Source organism: Pinus tabuliformis, chromosome 1_2, assembly GCF_031772625.1.
Source record: "Pinus tabuliformis cultivar Carrire ecotype Pingquan chromosome 1_2, CPIR1, whole genome shotgun sequence".
In the NCBI taxonomy this organism is placed as follows: domain Eukaryota; kingdom Viridiplantae; phylum Streptophyta; class Pinopsida; order Pinales; family Pinaceae; genus Pinus; species Pinus tabuliformis.
Genome location: NC_142298.1, coordinates 256,463,250 through 256,476,928, shown reverse-complemented (window position 1 = coordinate 256,476,928; position 13,679 = coordinate 256,463,250). Strand labels below are relative to the sequence as shown.

Sequence of the window (13,679 nt, the reverse complement as noted above, 5' to 3'; positions counted from 1 at the left end):
ATACATTTCCTCCACCATGGCTTTCATGGTCAGGAAACCATCCGTGAACTGGGAGTCTGGTTCCAAGGGGTTTTCTTCTGACATTTTCTTCTTAGAGTGGACTCTTCCAATTTCACGGTTAGCTTCAACCAACTCTCCTCTTAATTTAAGCTTTGATCTAGTTAGCATTCAACAACAAAAAATAGCACAAGCTTGTCTAACCTTAGTAACCTAGAGCTCTGATACCACTTGATTTAGAATTTATCCAGGACAAAGAATTAAAGGTATTACAGACTCATGTGCATGGATGTGCCTATGTTACTTTATGCAATGGATCGATAAGATTCAAAAATACATAGACACTGAGGTAGTTAGAGAAAACATAACAGAAAAACATGTAATACAACAAGTTTAATAAAGAGTTCACCCAATACTCCTGAGCTACGTCCCCTGGTCCAACCTTCAGTGGTGGCCTCTCTATTATGTTTTCAAAGCAGAGTTTCTTTACAACAGTAAGCTTAATTTGAGTCTCACTCAACATATATGAATCAATAGGAATTGGACTACATAGACTCTCCTTACTAATGCTTGACCTCTACTGGTCACAGTAGTATGAGCCCAATATGAAACTCATACATGATAGGCTTATGCCGAGGAGCTCGCTTGAACCTCTCAAGCTTTCTCTGGAGTGCACAGACTCTCTGACTCTCTCTGGATTTTTCTGGCTTGATGCTGCCTTCAGGTCAGCTCGACTTCTTCTCTCTGTTCTCTGCTCTTAGCTTTCTGCGTCTAACTAACTCCTGTGTGTGTGTGTGTGTCCTATGCTTCTGTCAGTTTATGGCTTTAAATCCAGTCTACTTTCCATCGGTTCATTTCTGCTTCTCAGCGTTCTGGTTTTCGTGCCTCTGTCCGTTCAAACTCCCCTGTTCTATGTCATCATCACTGGGTAACGCTTCACAAGGAGGTGGCCACCTATTCTACAATGGGTGAGTGTGTCAGGTTCCTTGGACACATTTGAACGACCGTTATTTCCGTTTGCTCCAAGATGCCCGCGAAACACGAATCTTCTGCCAACTCATCGTCCACATCGGACTTCAAATCCCATGTAATCTTGCTTTATCTTTGTCAAATCCGGTCATTTATCGGGATGCGCCTTCACCGTTGATTTGGGCCCCCCTGATCCTACGGTCATCATTTATATCGGGAGAGTAAGTAGGATGATGTTTACCCATCCGATGTGAGCAGTCTTCTCTCTGTTCCGCCAGACGCGTGTCACTCAATGTGTGGCATCAGGTGGGACTTGGTCGAAATTGCTTACCGCCTCGAGACCTTCTGATATCTTGCCGGTTTTGTGGAATCCATGGAACCGAATTAATTAATTTTCTGCATTTCATAGCCATTTCGGGTCCAGGCACTTCAGGGCTTTCCTTCACTGAGGGGGACACCCTGCGATACGCGATTAATGCTTTAGCACTAATCGCATATTAGAAACCACCCCCGTTTCTTGAATTAGCCTCCGGTTTTGCCAATTTGCGCCAACGCGCGTTACCATGGGCCAACGGTCTGTGCGCTCGACCAATGGTCCTCATTTCTCCACGCTGATCACAATTGCAATTGTCACGAGGATTCCTTCTGATAACATGATCTTTCTAAGACTTGAATCTGTTTGGCATAATTTGAACGAGTTTATGAAAACTTAGTGAGTGTTTAGGATCCAATTCAGATCATTATAGGGAGGAGATTTAAGCTAAAAACTGATAATATCAGCCTTAAATATCTCTTTGACCAACCACACTTAAATTCTAAGCAAGAACGATGGTAGACATTCCTTAGTGAGTATGATTTTGAAATAACACACATAAACTGATAATATTAACCTTAAATATCTATTTGACCAACTACACTTAAATTATAAGCAAGAACGGTGGTTGGCATTCCTTAGTGAGTATGATTTTGAAATAATACACATTAAGGGAAAAGAAAAGAAAATAGGAGATGCTCTTAGCAGGAAAATAAACTAGATTTGTACTATTTCTACAAGTAGTTGGCAAACAAAATTGATTGAAAAAGTAAAGAAAATTACAGATTTTGAGGAAGAATATGTTAAAATCAAGGAGAAAATTCAAAATCGGATTCTCAAGATGAGGAAGGAAATGCTTTTTCAGTTAATGAAGATGATCAGTTGATGTATAGAGATAGAATTTATATGCCTAACAATCAAAACATAAAATTGTTTATTCTTGATGAGTTACATAAAAATCCTACAACAATATATCGTGGTTATCAAAAGCTAATAACCATGCTATGAAAACACTTCTATTGGCCTAATATGAAGTAAAAAATAACATAATATGTAGTAAACGTTTAGAATTTCATCAGGTTAACGTTTCCCATCAACATCTGACTACATTATTACAACCTTTACCCATTCGATAGTGGAAATGGGAGGTAATATCCATAGATTTTATCACTAGTATGCCAAAAACAAGGAAACAACATGACTCTATAATAGTTGTGGTAGAAAAAATTTGTAAGGCAAAACATTTCATACCTATAAAGTGTACTTTCAAAGCCTTTAATATAACAAAGATATTTATGAAGGAAATTTTTAGACTACAAGGTATGCCTAAGATTGTAATATCATATCAAGATGCAAAAATTACCTCTAAGTTTTGGAAATGTTTGTTTGAAAGAATGGGTACAAAATTGAACTTTAGCACAACATATCATCCCCAAACTGATGGTCAAACAAAAAGGACCAATCAAATCCTAGAGGACATGTTGCGAATGTATGTTATGGATAGGCCCACTAAGTGGGAAGATTATTTGCATTTAGCTGAATTTGCCTACAATAATGGTTATCAAACTTCCCTAAAGATGAGTCCTTTTGAATTAATGTATGGGAGATGGTGTAAGGTGTCTTTAAGTTGGGATCATCCTGAAGACAAGTTGGTTTTAGGACCGAATACGCTGTAATATCCCTCCCCTTAATAATAAATAATAAATAATAAAAATAATAAATAATAAATAATAAATAATAAATAATAAATAATAATAATAATAAATAATAATAATAATAATAATAAAAATAATAATAATAATAATAATAAAAATCACTTAATAATAAATAATAAAAATAATAAATCATAACTATTAAATAATAAATGATATTAAAAATTATATAAAAAGAAATAAATAAAAAATAAAAATAAAAATAAAAAATAGTAATAACCATATTAAAGCTCTAAATAAGAATAAATAGAAATAAAACAAGAAAACTATCAAAAAAAAGGAAATAAAACAAGAAAGCTAAAAATCAAAAGAAAAGTAAAGAAATAAAACAAGAAAAAAGTTGCATGCAGACACATGGAGTGTGTGCATGTGGTTCCCCTTCCAATGTTTTGTTCTATTTAATAGATGGTGAGGAGGATGGGAGGTATTCTATCATTCCGAGATTCTATCTTTCATTCTCTTGGGAGAATGGTATACTAAGACTTAGGAGCACTGGCAGTAGTACGTTGATTGGGGGCTCTCCCACTTTAAGGAACTTCGTCCCGAAGTTAAGTTTTTATTATTTATTATTTATTATTTTATTTGCTTCATGTTGCCAACACCCTCTGCTGAACTAGTATAACTAGCAGGCATCGAAAGTCCCCAACACCCCGGCAAATCTCAAGGAATCTCTGTCCTTTTTCCCACTTTCGGCACCAGGCATAAGCCTGACCCAGTCTGTATCCTAGTCCAAGGCTGGCCCTAAGGCTCGCGCCTGACTCAGACCTCATCTGCCCCAAGGCAGGCATCCGGTCTGGTACTCAATGACCCCGGGCATCTCGCAAGGCTGGCCCACTCCCTCCACAACTACTAAGGCACACAGCCCCAGGCATCGAAGTCCTTTACATCCCTTCCAGACTTCGGCATCCCAATCCAATACTAGGCACCTAGCCTAGAACATCAGGCACGTGGCCTCCTCAAGATGGTCTCATAGCTCTTCTAGAGCTATCCATCAAGAGCTATACACAAGACAAAGGAACCACTGGCATATGTAGTGTTGATTGAGTTTGTCCACAGCCCATATGGTGTTACTTATTCTCCCTCGTGCGTATGGGCTCACACGAGATCATCAAATAAACTGGCCCTCTCGGCCTATTTGTGGAGTCCTGTCAATCATCACACCTCAACATGCAACCAATGCATTAGCTATACCATCATAGTATCATAGAAAATAATCCACATGCCAAGTCTTGCATGTCATTATGTAACATTCATCATTGTTAACTGCAACATTATGAATAATAACGAATTGCATGCTCATGCATGTCATAAATTTGTATGCAACTATCACATGCTTCACCTCATGAAATACCATCATAAGTTAGAACATCAACATATTTGCATCAAAGACATATCATGACTTCACATAATAAATGAACCACGTATCACTATACATCACATCATAACCTCATGATCCCTATGCATATCATATCCATCTTGAGCATTCAATATCATTATCATAACAAATCAATAAATAAGCACCACATATACATCATTACCTCTCATCAAAATCATGTCTAATTACCTGTTTTTATATTCTAATGGGTTGTACAAGTCATAGAATCCGACTCCAAGACTTACCTTATCGCCACTTATTTTAATTAAGATTTAACTTTTTGTCACATGTCCCATTGTAGCATTCTACCCCATTCACTTTTAATATACCCTAGTAATATGCTCTTATTACATCAATACATCTTAATTTTTCACAATGGTTTCATAAACACCATTCTCCTCAATTATTCATATACATCTATAGGTCACATTCATGTCATATACGATTATTTCGTAAAGGAAACTACATTTTTTGATAATATTAGCAAAAATCTAATAAATATTATCTCTTACTAATAACACAACCCTTAAACTAGCCATCAAAATTTAAAATTAAAATTCCAATCCACTACCATTAACTTCACACCCCTCGAACCAAATCCATTAATAATTCTGTGTAAATCAATCCTTCATTTAAAGCATTACTTCAAAACCCCAATCCAACTCATATCATATCATAAACTATTTAGTTTATGAGTTTCATTCTTTTCTATATCAAATTTTATCATAAAACTAAATTCAAACTAAAATCCTATTATAATAACTCTGAAATCCATATTTATATTTATTACAAAATGTACATTAAATACACTAAACGTTTACATGAATATCTCATTTTTCATTTCTTATTCAAATATTTTCATCTCCACTGAAATATTAACTTCATAATATTTAATATATATATATATATATATATATATATATATATATATATATATATATATATATATATATATATATATAACACCTCAACCAAATTTGGATTTTTTTTTTTAAAGTTGTAATCTATGATACTCACAAAAAAAAATAAAAAAATTCAATTGTTTTATTGACAAAGAAAACTTTCGAGTGTGGCTAAGACTTTAAGCTTTCTACTCTAGTTGTGACTTATCATCACTCACATAATGTGGCTCTACATGTTGCGGCTACAAATTTTCTCATTCTCCCAAGAGGATGAAAGATAGAATCTCGGAATGATAGAATACCTCCCATCCTCCTCACCATCTATTAAATAGAACAAAACATTGGAAGGGGAACCACATGCACACACTCCATGTGTCTGCATGCAACTTTTTTCTTGTTTTATTTTTTTACTTTTCTTTTGATTTTTAGCTTTCTTGTTTTATTTCCTTCTTTTTGATAGTTTTCTTGTTTTATTTCTATTTATTCTTATTTAGAGCTTTAATATGGTTATTACTGTTTTTTATTTTTTTGTTATTTTTTATTTATTTCTTTTTATATAATTTTTAATATCATTTATTATTTAACAGTTATGATTTATTATTTTTATTATTTATTATTAAGTGATTTATTTATTATTATTCATTATTTTTATTATTAATTATTATTAATTATTATTTTTGTATTATTATTTATTATTTTTATTATTTATTATTTATTATTAAGGGGAGGGATATTACATACACCGAAAGAAATGGAGGAAATAGTTAAACATAATCTAAAGACAACTCGAGATCAACAAAAAAGCTATGCAGATTTAAAGAGAATTCACAAAGAGTTTAATATAGGTTATCACATTTATCTAAAAGTGAAACCTAATAAAATGTAAAAATTAATAGAAATTTTATACTACTGATGAAATCGAATTGAAATCAAGAGATTACAAATTTCCTCTACTATTATACGGAATGGAAATCACTATTTAAAAACACGTGCAATGACATGCAACCATTAAACACCACAAAAAAATAGTGATTTATAGGGGAACCCAAATGGGAAAAAGCCATTCACTGCTTTTCATTAATAAAATGAGAATGAGAAAATATTACAATGTCTTGCTTCGACTCTGAAGCACACCCTGCACTATAAACCTGTTCTCTTGCTAACTGTCCTGATTTGGCCAACACATAGCCAATTCAAGGCTCCATCTAGCTCCTATTTCGTTGCGCAATCCCGGAGGAAATTAGCTCCTAAAAGATAGGATTTTCTTCTATTTTCTTGCACAATTCCCAAGGAATGATTCACTTACTTAATTGCCAATCCTATACACTCAACTAGTATACAATTGATAATTACAATGTGCCTTTTCCTCCACTCCAACTAGGCAATTTGAATTCCATGCATGTTTGGGCTATTTTTAGCTGATTGACTAGTTTAACTAAGATATCACTGAGTTAACAATAGTTCTACTACTCAACTGACTCAACTAGGTACTTGAGCTCAGTTAATTGAGTCAACTGTAAATAACTGAACTAGATTGCTAAATTTTCACAATCATCAAATGCATAACTCTACTTCTAGCCTATAACTCGCATTTACTGAGCTAACTAGTAGACAAAGCCATGTCACACAAGTTAACTGCAATCCAAGTCATCTTGTTGATGTGGAAAATCAAATTACTAAATTTGACTAAGGCATAAGTCAAATTTAGCTTTTCTTGCTACAATTTCTAACATTCCCTCTAACTAAGAAAGGGATTTTGCACCACCCCTATCTCGCATCTGTGGAATTAAAAAATGCCTCTTGGCAATGCCTCTGTCAATATATCATCATCCTACTCCTCAGTTGTAATGTATTGTAGCATCATGATTCTCCTCTGCACACAATCCCGCAAGTGATGGTACTTGATATCAATGTGCTTGGACCTGTTATGAAATACTGGATTCTCAAAGAGTTTAATACAAGTAAGATTATCACAATAAAACATTGTCAGATCCATTTGCTGACTGAAAAGACCCAAAGTATTTTCCTTATCCATATGGCTTTACGTGCTGCTTAAATTACAACCATGTATTCAACCTTTTCTGAGTTGAGTGCCATAGACCTCTGTTTCCTACTATAATAGGAAATAGTTGTAGACCCAACACTAAAGATAGCACCTGAAGTACTTTTCCTGTCTAATGGAATCCCTACCAAATTTGTGTCAGTGAATCCTTGGAGCTTCACTCCCTTTTCCCTCCTGTACCATAAACCATACTTGATTGTGCCTCTGAGGTACCTCAACACTTGCTTTGTTGCCTTCTGCTACAACTTGGTAGGTGTTGTAGCTGCTACAACCACCCTCCAAAATTTTGCCCATGCTTTGATTTTTGAGCCTCCCTTCTGCTCACAGGAGCTCATCATTCATTTTAGTGAAGTATTCATGCTATGTTAAGACTTACCATTTCATGTAGTGCTTGTGATGTCTTGTTTTGATCCCAGTCTGAACCTTTTCAAACACAAGCCCTCTCTTGTCTTAACTTTACATCTTTTTCGGTCTTCCCTTAAAAAATTACACAATCTTGGAAGGTAGGCCAACCTTGAGGATTTGAATTGCACAATCCAGAGAGGCAGGCTAGCCTTGAGCTCATAAATTGTGCAAAAGCTTCCCCGCCCTAAAAAACTGCGCAATTCATTGAGCCAAGGAGTTGCCCAGTCCCTTGTGGTTGGGATTTGTGCAATCCTTCTTAGAAGTGTGAATGGCCAGTTTCACGAAAAATAAAAGAGAAAAAAGTGAAAAAGCAATCCCTAGAAAATCGGGAGTGGATAATTAATTTCCCAAAGAGTGGCACAAGTTTCTATTTTTTAATTTCCACCAAGTGTTGTGTTTTCCTTGATTTTATGCATGCACGCCATAAACCATGGCTCGCCTAAATATATACAGAAAAACGCCCCTAGATCTCATTTGCACATTCGACCTTGGAGCTCTATATTTCCTAAGGAGATTAAGGAGCCTTTGGTGGAAGTTTGCAACGTTTTTCCAGGTGAGTTTTGCTTTTGTCGTATTTTGTCTCTCTTTCTGTCGCTTTTTGTCATTTCACTTTTGTGAGTGTTGTTTTGCTTATTTATTTTTCATAGTTGATGGAATTTTAACTTATATTAGCTTGTACAAGTGTTGGTTTGGTCCATCGTTCGCTTTGTACAAGTGTTGCATCCACTTCTTGTTTTTACCCATCAGTGCTCGCCATTTCAACGACTCCCTATGCATGTTGTTTTTCCTTTTGCATGTTGATCTTCTACACTTGATTTTCACCAATATATATTTCCCTTAGTCATATTTGCACTCTTACTTGCACTATCACTCAGATCTGCCACTTTCCCATGTCCTCCCAGGAAGATCTTCCCTTTACTTGGCCAGCAATTGCCATGTTCAACTGCACATTTCGCAACTCCAGGGCTCAAGCCTCAAGCTTGGCCTTTGATATTGCATAATGCACAATCCCTGGCTTGCCCAACTACACATTGCGTAGTGTCAGGGCTCAAGCCTAACCCTTGGCCACTGAGACTGTGCAATGCATAGTCTTTCCCTCAGTTTTCCCAGGTTGAGACTGTGCATTACGCAATCACAAGCCTCAAGCCTCTCCCTCGAATTTTGAGATTGCGCAATGCACAGTTCATGAGGCAAGTCTCTTCCCTCAACCCAAGAATTGCATAATTTTCCCTCTCAGTCTTGTGGTTGTTGCCTTGATATTTCTTTGTGAGTCATTTTCCTTGAGATAATTCATGTTTTCCATGAGTGCATTTCTCTCTTATAGGTACTGCAATATTTGAGCACTTCTCTTAATCAGTTACTGTCACTATGGCTCCCTAGAGATCTATCTCAAAGGACACTACAGAAAGCAACACTGGAGAGGCAGTTGAGGGTACTCCAGTGAACTTGGTAGTTGTCTCAGACACTCAATTGTTTGTAGAGAAAGAGTCATACATTACATGGAAGAAGGTGAATGAGGTATTCTTATCAAAAAGCTTCAAAGTAGATCTTGAAGATTTACATGCTTACATCAATGTCCAAAGGTCAGGATTACATAAGATTGCATGCAGGTACTCGGTTTTTCCATGTGTAGACATTGTCAGCTGGATACTGTCACATATGGATAACAAGACCATGACTATTAGTAGTGTCAGTGGACAAAGGCTTGCCTCTTTTCTAACACACAATGACCAACTTATGTATCATTTACCGATGCCATAATCACACATGGATTCCCACTTTTATGTAGTCACTATCTACCTGAGCACAAAGAGTCATCAAAGGTTGGGTGACAGAGCCTTCCAATTTTTTCCAAACACCTAGCAACACTTATAAGACCAAATCTCTCAAGAAGGCTTATCAATACTTGATAGTCTTATGTTTTTGGATCTGTGGTCAAAGCAATACTAAGACCTTTCCAGAAGGCTGGGCATTCTTGCATAATCAGGTTGTGATTGAAGAAAAACCATTCAACTTGTTGGATTTGTTGGATCAACAATTGGTAATTCATGTGACTAATGCTAAGAACCCTCCTAAGGGTAAACAAGCCAAATTATACATGTCTACTTATTTGTTGGATGCAAAATGTGTAAAGAATTCATTTCCTGGCATGAATTGGGCCTGGTCACCAAGAGAAACTATCATGCACATTTACTGCAAGCTGCTTTCGGAGTGCAACTACAAGGGAGTAATGGAAATATTATCTAATCACTTCCTTATTCCATTGTACAAGTTAATCTTTTAGGAAGAGCCACCTTGCATGTCCACTGAGGTAATGGAAGCAACGACAGAATTAGTAGATTGGTTTGCCTCATTGGATGGCACTTTCCTCAAAGTGTTTGGCAAAAAAAAATTCTCTACATATTCTACCGAGGTATGTGGCTGACAAGTTGGTCATGCAAGAAGTTTCTTATAATCTTTCCACAGGGTAATTAGAAGTTTTGCATAAGAAGAAGAAAGCACCTTGGCTTGTTCTTCCTTTGCAAATCATATTGTACGAGATCAAGAATTTGAAAGTTGCAAACACCGAAGGCAAGGAGATAGATAAATTTGCATTCGGTCTTTTGGACTTCAATCCGTATGATCCTAGGAATGTTTGTAACAAACACTATGTGAGGATTCATTTCTAATGGCCAAGCGGGAAATTTTATAGGCTTGAGGAGGAAAAGATAAAGAATTGTTACAATGCCTCCAAGTCCCAAGAACCAGTCAGCTTTGTAGGAGCATCATAAGTTACTCCTCATAGGGAAGTCACTCTAAAGGCAGAACTAGTAGGAAGGCACAACCGAGTGCGCGAAAAGGTTAAGAGGAAGGTTACACATAGTTTAGTAGAAGAGTAGAGCCACAAGATAAAAGCATATCCAATCATGCTAAAAGAAACCATAATAGCAGAAAAGAGGAGGAGATAGAGGAAGCAGGAAGAATAATTGAAGCAGAAGGAAGAACAAGAGCAAAAAACATTAGAAGAAGAAATGCATAAACAACAAGAAGAAGAAAGGCAGAGAGTAGAAGAAGAAGAAGCAACATAGAACAAGCTGAAGAACAAGAGCAAAACTAGCTACTAGAAGAAGAAAGTAAACAATTGTAGGAGAAGGAACTTGCTCGTGAAATTAAAGAACTGATTGTAATTCAGGACATGGAGGTGGAACCAGAGCTGCTAAACCAAGATGTTGATATTATGCTGAGCACTCAGCTCCCCCTCCTCTGATAACAGAGTAAGCTCCAAGTGAAGAAGAGGAAATTATTCCTCTTGATGATGGTTCGATCATGGATACGTACAATATAACTTACAATGAGCTTCAAAAGAAGATTGTACAAGTGAGAAAGAAACACTTTCCGGATGATCTTACATCTCCTGCATTCATTAGAGAAAGGGTGATTGTGACAGATACTGGTAGAAATCTAGAAGCCATTGCTGCAGCCAACTTGGCCTTCACAGGTACTACCAAGTTAAACATGGAGTATCTCATGGTTGAGAATAGACATATGGAAAATAACTTGTAGGTTGCAAGGCCACACATTGAGTAGCTCAAAGCAAGGTCAGGAAATAAACTCCTGCATAGGTCTATCTGGAAGCATTGAAGGCACCCATACTTGGTGAAGTATCGACATTGGGAAAAACCATGCAGAGCCTTTATGAGGAGCTTGTCACCGTGCATAAAGCAGTTGTCCACTTGAATGACATGCAAAAAAGTGCAAAGATAATGCTAAATCCCTCAAGGTTGTCCATACAACCATCACTGTCGTGCATGAGTGGTCAATGCAACATAAAGGGTCACCATCCAAATTGGTAAAGAAAACAAGGAAAAAAGAAGAGTTGGAGAAAGCACAAGTTCAAATGATCATCTATAGTAACAAACAACTCGCCTCATTCATTGCCAACATTTAGGCCTCATATGCACAATTATACACTAGGGTGGATTTCATGGTGAAATCACACAAGACCCCTTCAATTGCCTCACTCACTGAGGCCAAACATAGGAATAAGGTCAAGCAGGAGGTTGAAGAATACTTGGACCAGATCAGGCAGATTGCCACCAAGGAAGATCTAGAGGTGAACAAAAATAATATGCAGAAGTACATTAGTGGCCCTGTCCAAATCAACACTATGTTGCTCCTACTGAAGAAGGAAATTCGTACCGATTCCAAATCAGTGTACTCGAATGCAGTGGAGGCTAGAGCCCACTTCTAGCCTGATCCCATTGCACAGTTTGGGGAAGTCATCGTACAATACAAATCTTGGCACCATTATGTGACTGAGAAACTACAAGTTGAAGTGGTTGAGCTAGAGTTTCCCCAAACTCAAGCTTAACTTGTTTTGTCTTATTAGGTTGTCTAGTTGACTCTACCCAATTTTGTCTTACATGGGTATGAGTGATATTGTAATATTTTTTTGCAATTAATTGTAAGTGAAATTCCAAGTGTCAATTGTGGAATGTGAAGAGTCATTTTGTAATGAAGTCTAAAGGTCATGGTTGAAGGAAGTCAAACATTCATGAGGGAAGTTAAAGAGTCATAAAGGGAGATGAATAGTCACCCCTTTTGTTATAAATATACCCTCATTAGTCATGTAAATGGATTTTGGCTTAGGATCAGAAGCTTGGGAGTTTTGTTGAGAGCCTTGGCTTCTCCGTAGCATAGAGGGAGTATCTTTCTTTGGAGGAGTAGGTGTTGGCTTCATGTTCCACTATTGGGTCTAGTGGTTCGTCAATTGTATATGTATGCTTAGGACTTTCACTTTAATAAAAGCTCAGAGCCGACATGTTTTTATGCATATGTTGTGAATATAGTAGGACTATTCTTGTTATGTTTGCAATATATGTTATTTCATTTACGCTAATGCTTATGAACTATTTCGTTTGCATTAGTATGAATCTTGTTGAATGCGTGTTGTTGTATATTTCCATCATGGTTAACTTGTGAACTATTTTGCAGACTAACTTATGATCCCTTTTTATTATCGCGTGTTCCTTTTAAGTTGCGTACTATTACAGGCTTTTAAGGGGCCCACTCACTGTTCGTTCATCATGTTAGAACCTTTCATGCGTTGCACTTGACCCTTGACAAAGCTATACACTTGTTTCACCAAAAGTCATGAATACATCATTCTGTGCATTACTGTAGCCAAAGAATAACACTAAAACACAATATTTCGACTACCAGGTCGTACTTCGGATGGGGCTCCTACTCCAAATGGAGTAAGGTCTAATTGGGACTTCATATCAGGGAGACCCCATGAATCTTGGCAGATCCATCACCGTCAACAATAGGATTCACCATGGATTGACTCAACTGATTAACTTCATAGTATATGTCGGGCCTTGTGTTCACCATATACATCAAGGATCCCACAAGTTGTTTGTAGACGGTAGCATCTACTGCCTCTCCTGAAGAAGCACTCTCCTTCCTCCAGTTTGTAGCTAGAGGTGTGCCCATAGGCTTGCAGTTATCTACGTGAAATATTTGAAGTATTTCATAGGCATACTTCCCCTAACTAAAAAAAAACTCACCATCACCCTACCATACTTTCAGCCCAAGGAAGTAATGCATCAAGCCCATGTCCTTCATATCAAATTCTCTTACAAGGTCCTCTTTGCAAGAGCGGATCAACTACTCATCCCCTGTAAGTATCAAGTCATCAACATACAAAACCAAGATAAGACACTTGACATCTACCACAATGTGATAGAGACTAACATCTGCTTCATTTTTGGTGAAGCCTAATCCACTAAGATATGTGTCAATCTTAGTGTACCATGCTCGTGGCGCCTGTTTGAGACCATACAAGGCTCTCCTAAGTCTACATACATGTGTCTCCCTTTCATATGTATCAAATCCCTTTGGTTTCTCTATATAAATTTCCTCCTCCACAACACCATTCAGAAAGGCAGCCTTCACATCCATC

The 13,679-nt window shown here is 36.9% G+C and overlaps 1 pseudogene; it reads right to left on the bottom strand.

Annotated features, from left to right (window-relative positions):
* LOC149205338 (thaumatin-like protein pseudogene) overlaps nt 1–13,210 on the bottom strand; it is an 89,069-nt pseudogene extending 75,859 nt beyond the window's left edge.
* Nucleotides 13,211–13,679: the final 469 nt, after the last annotated feature.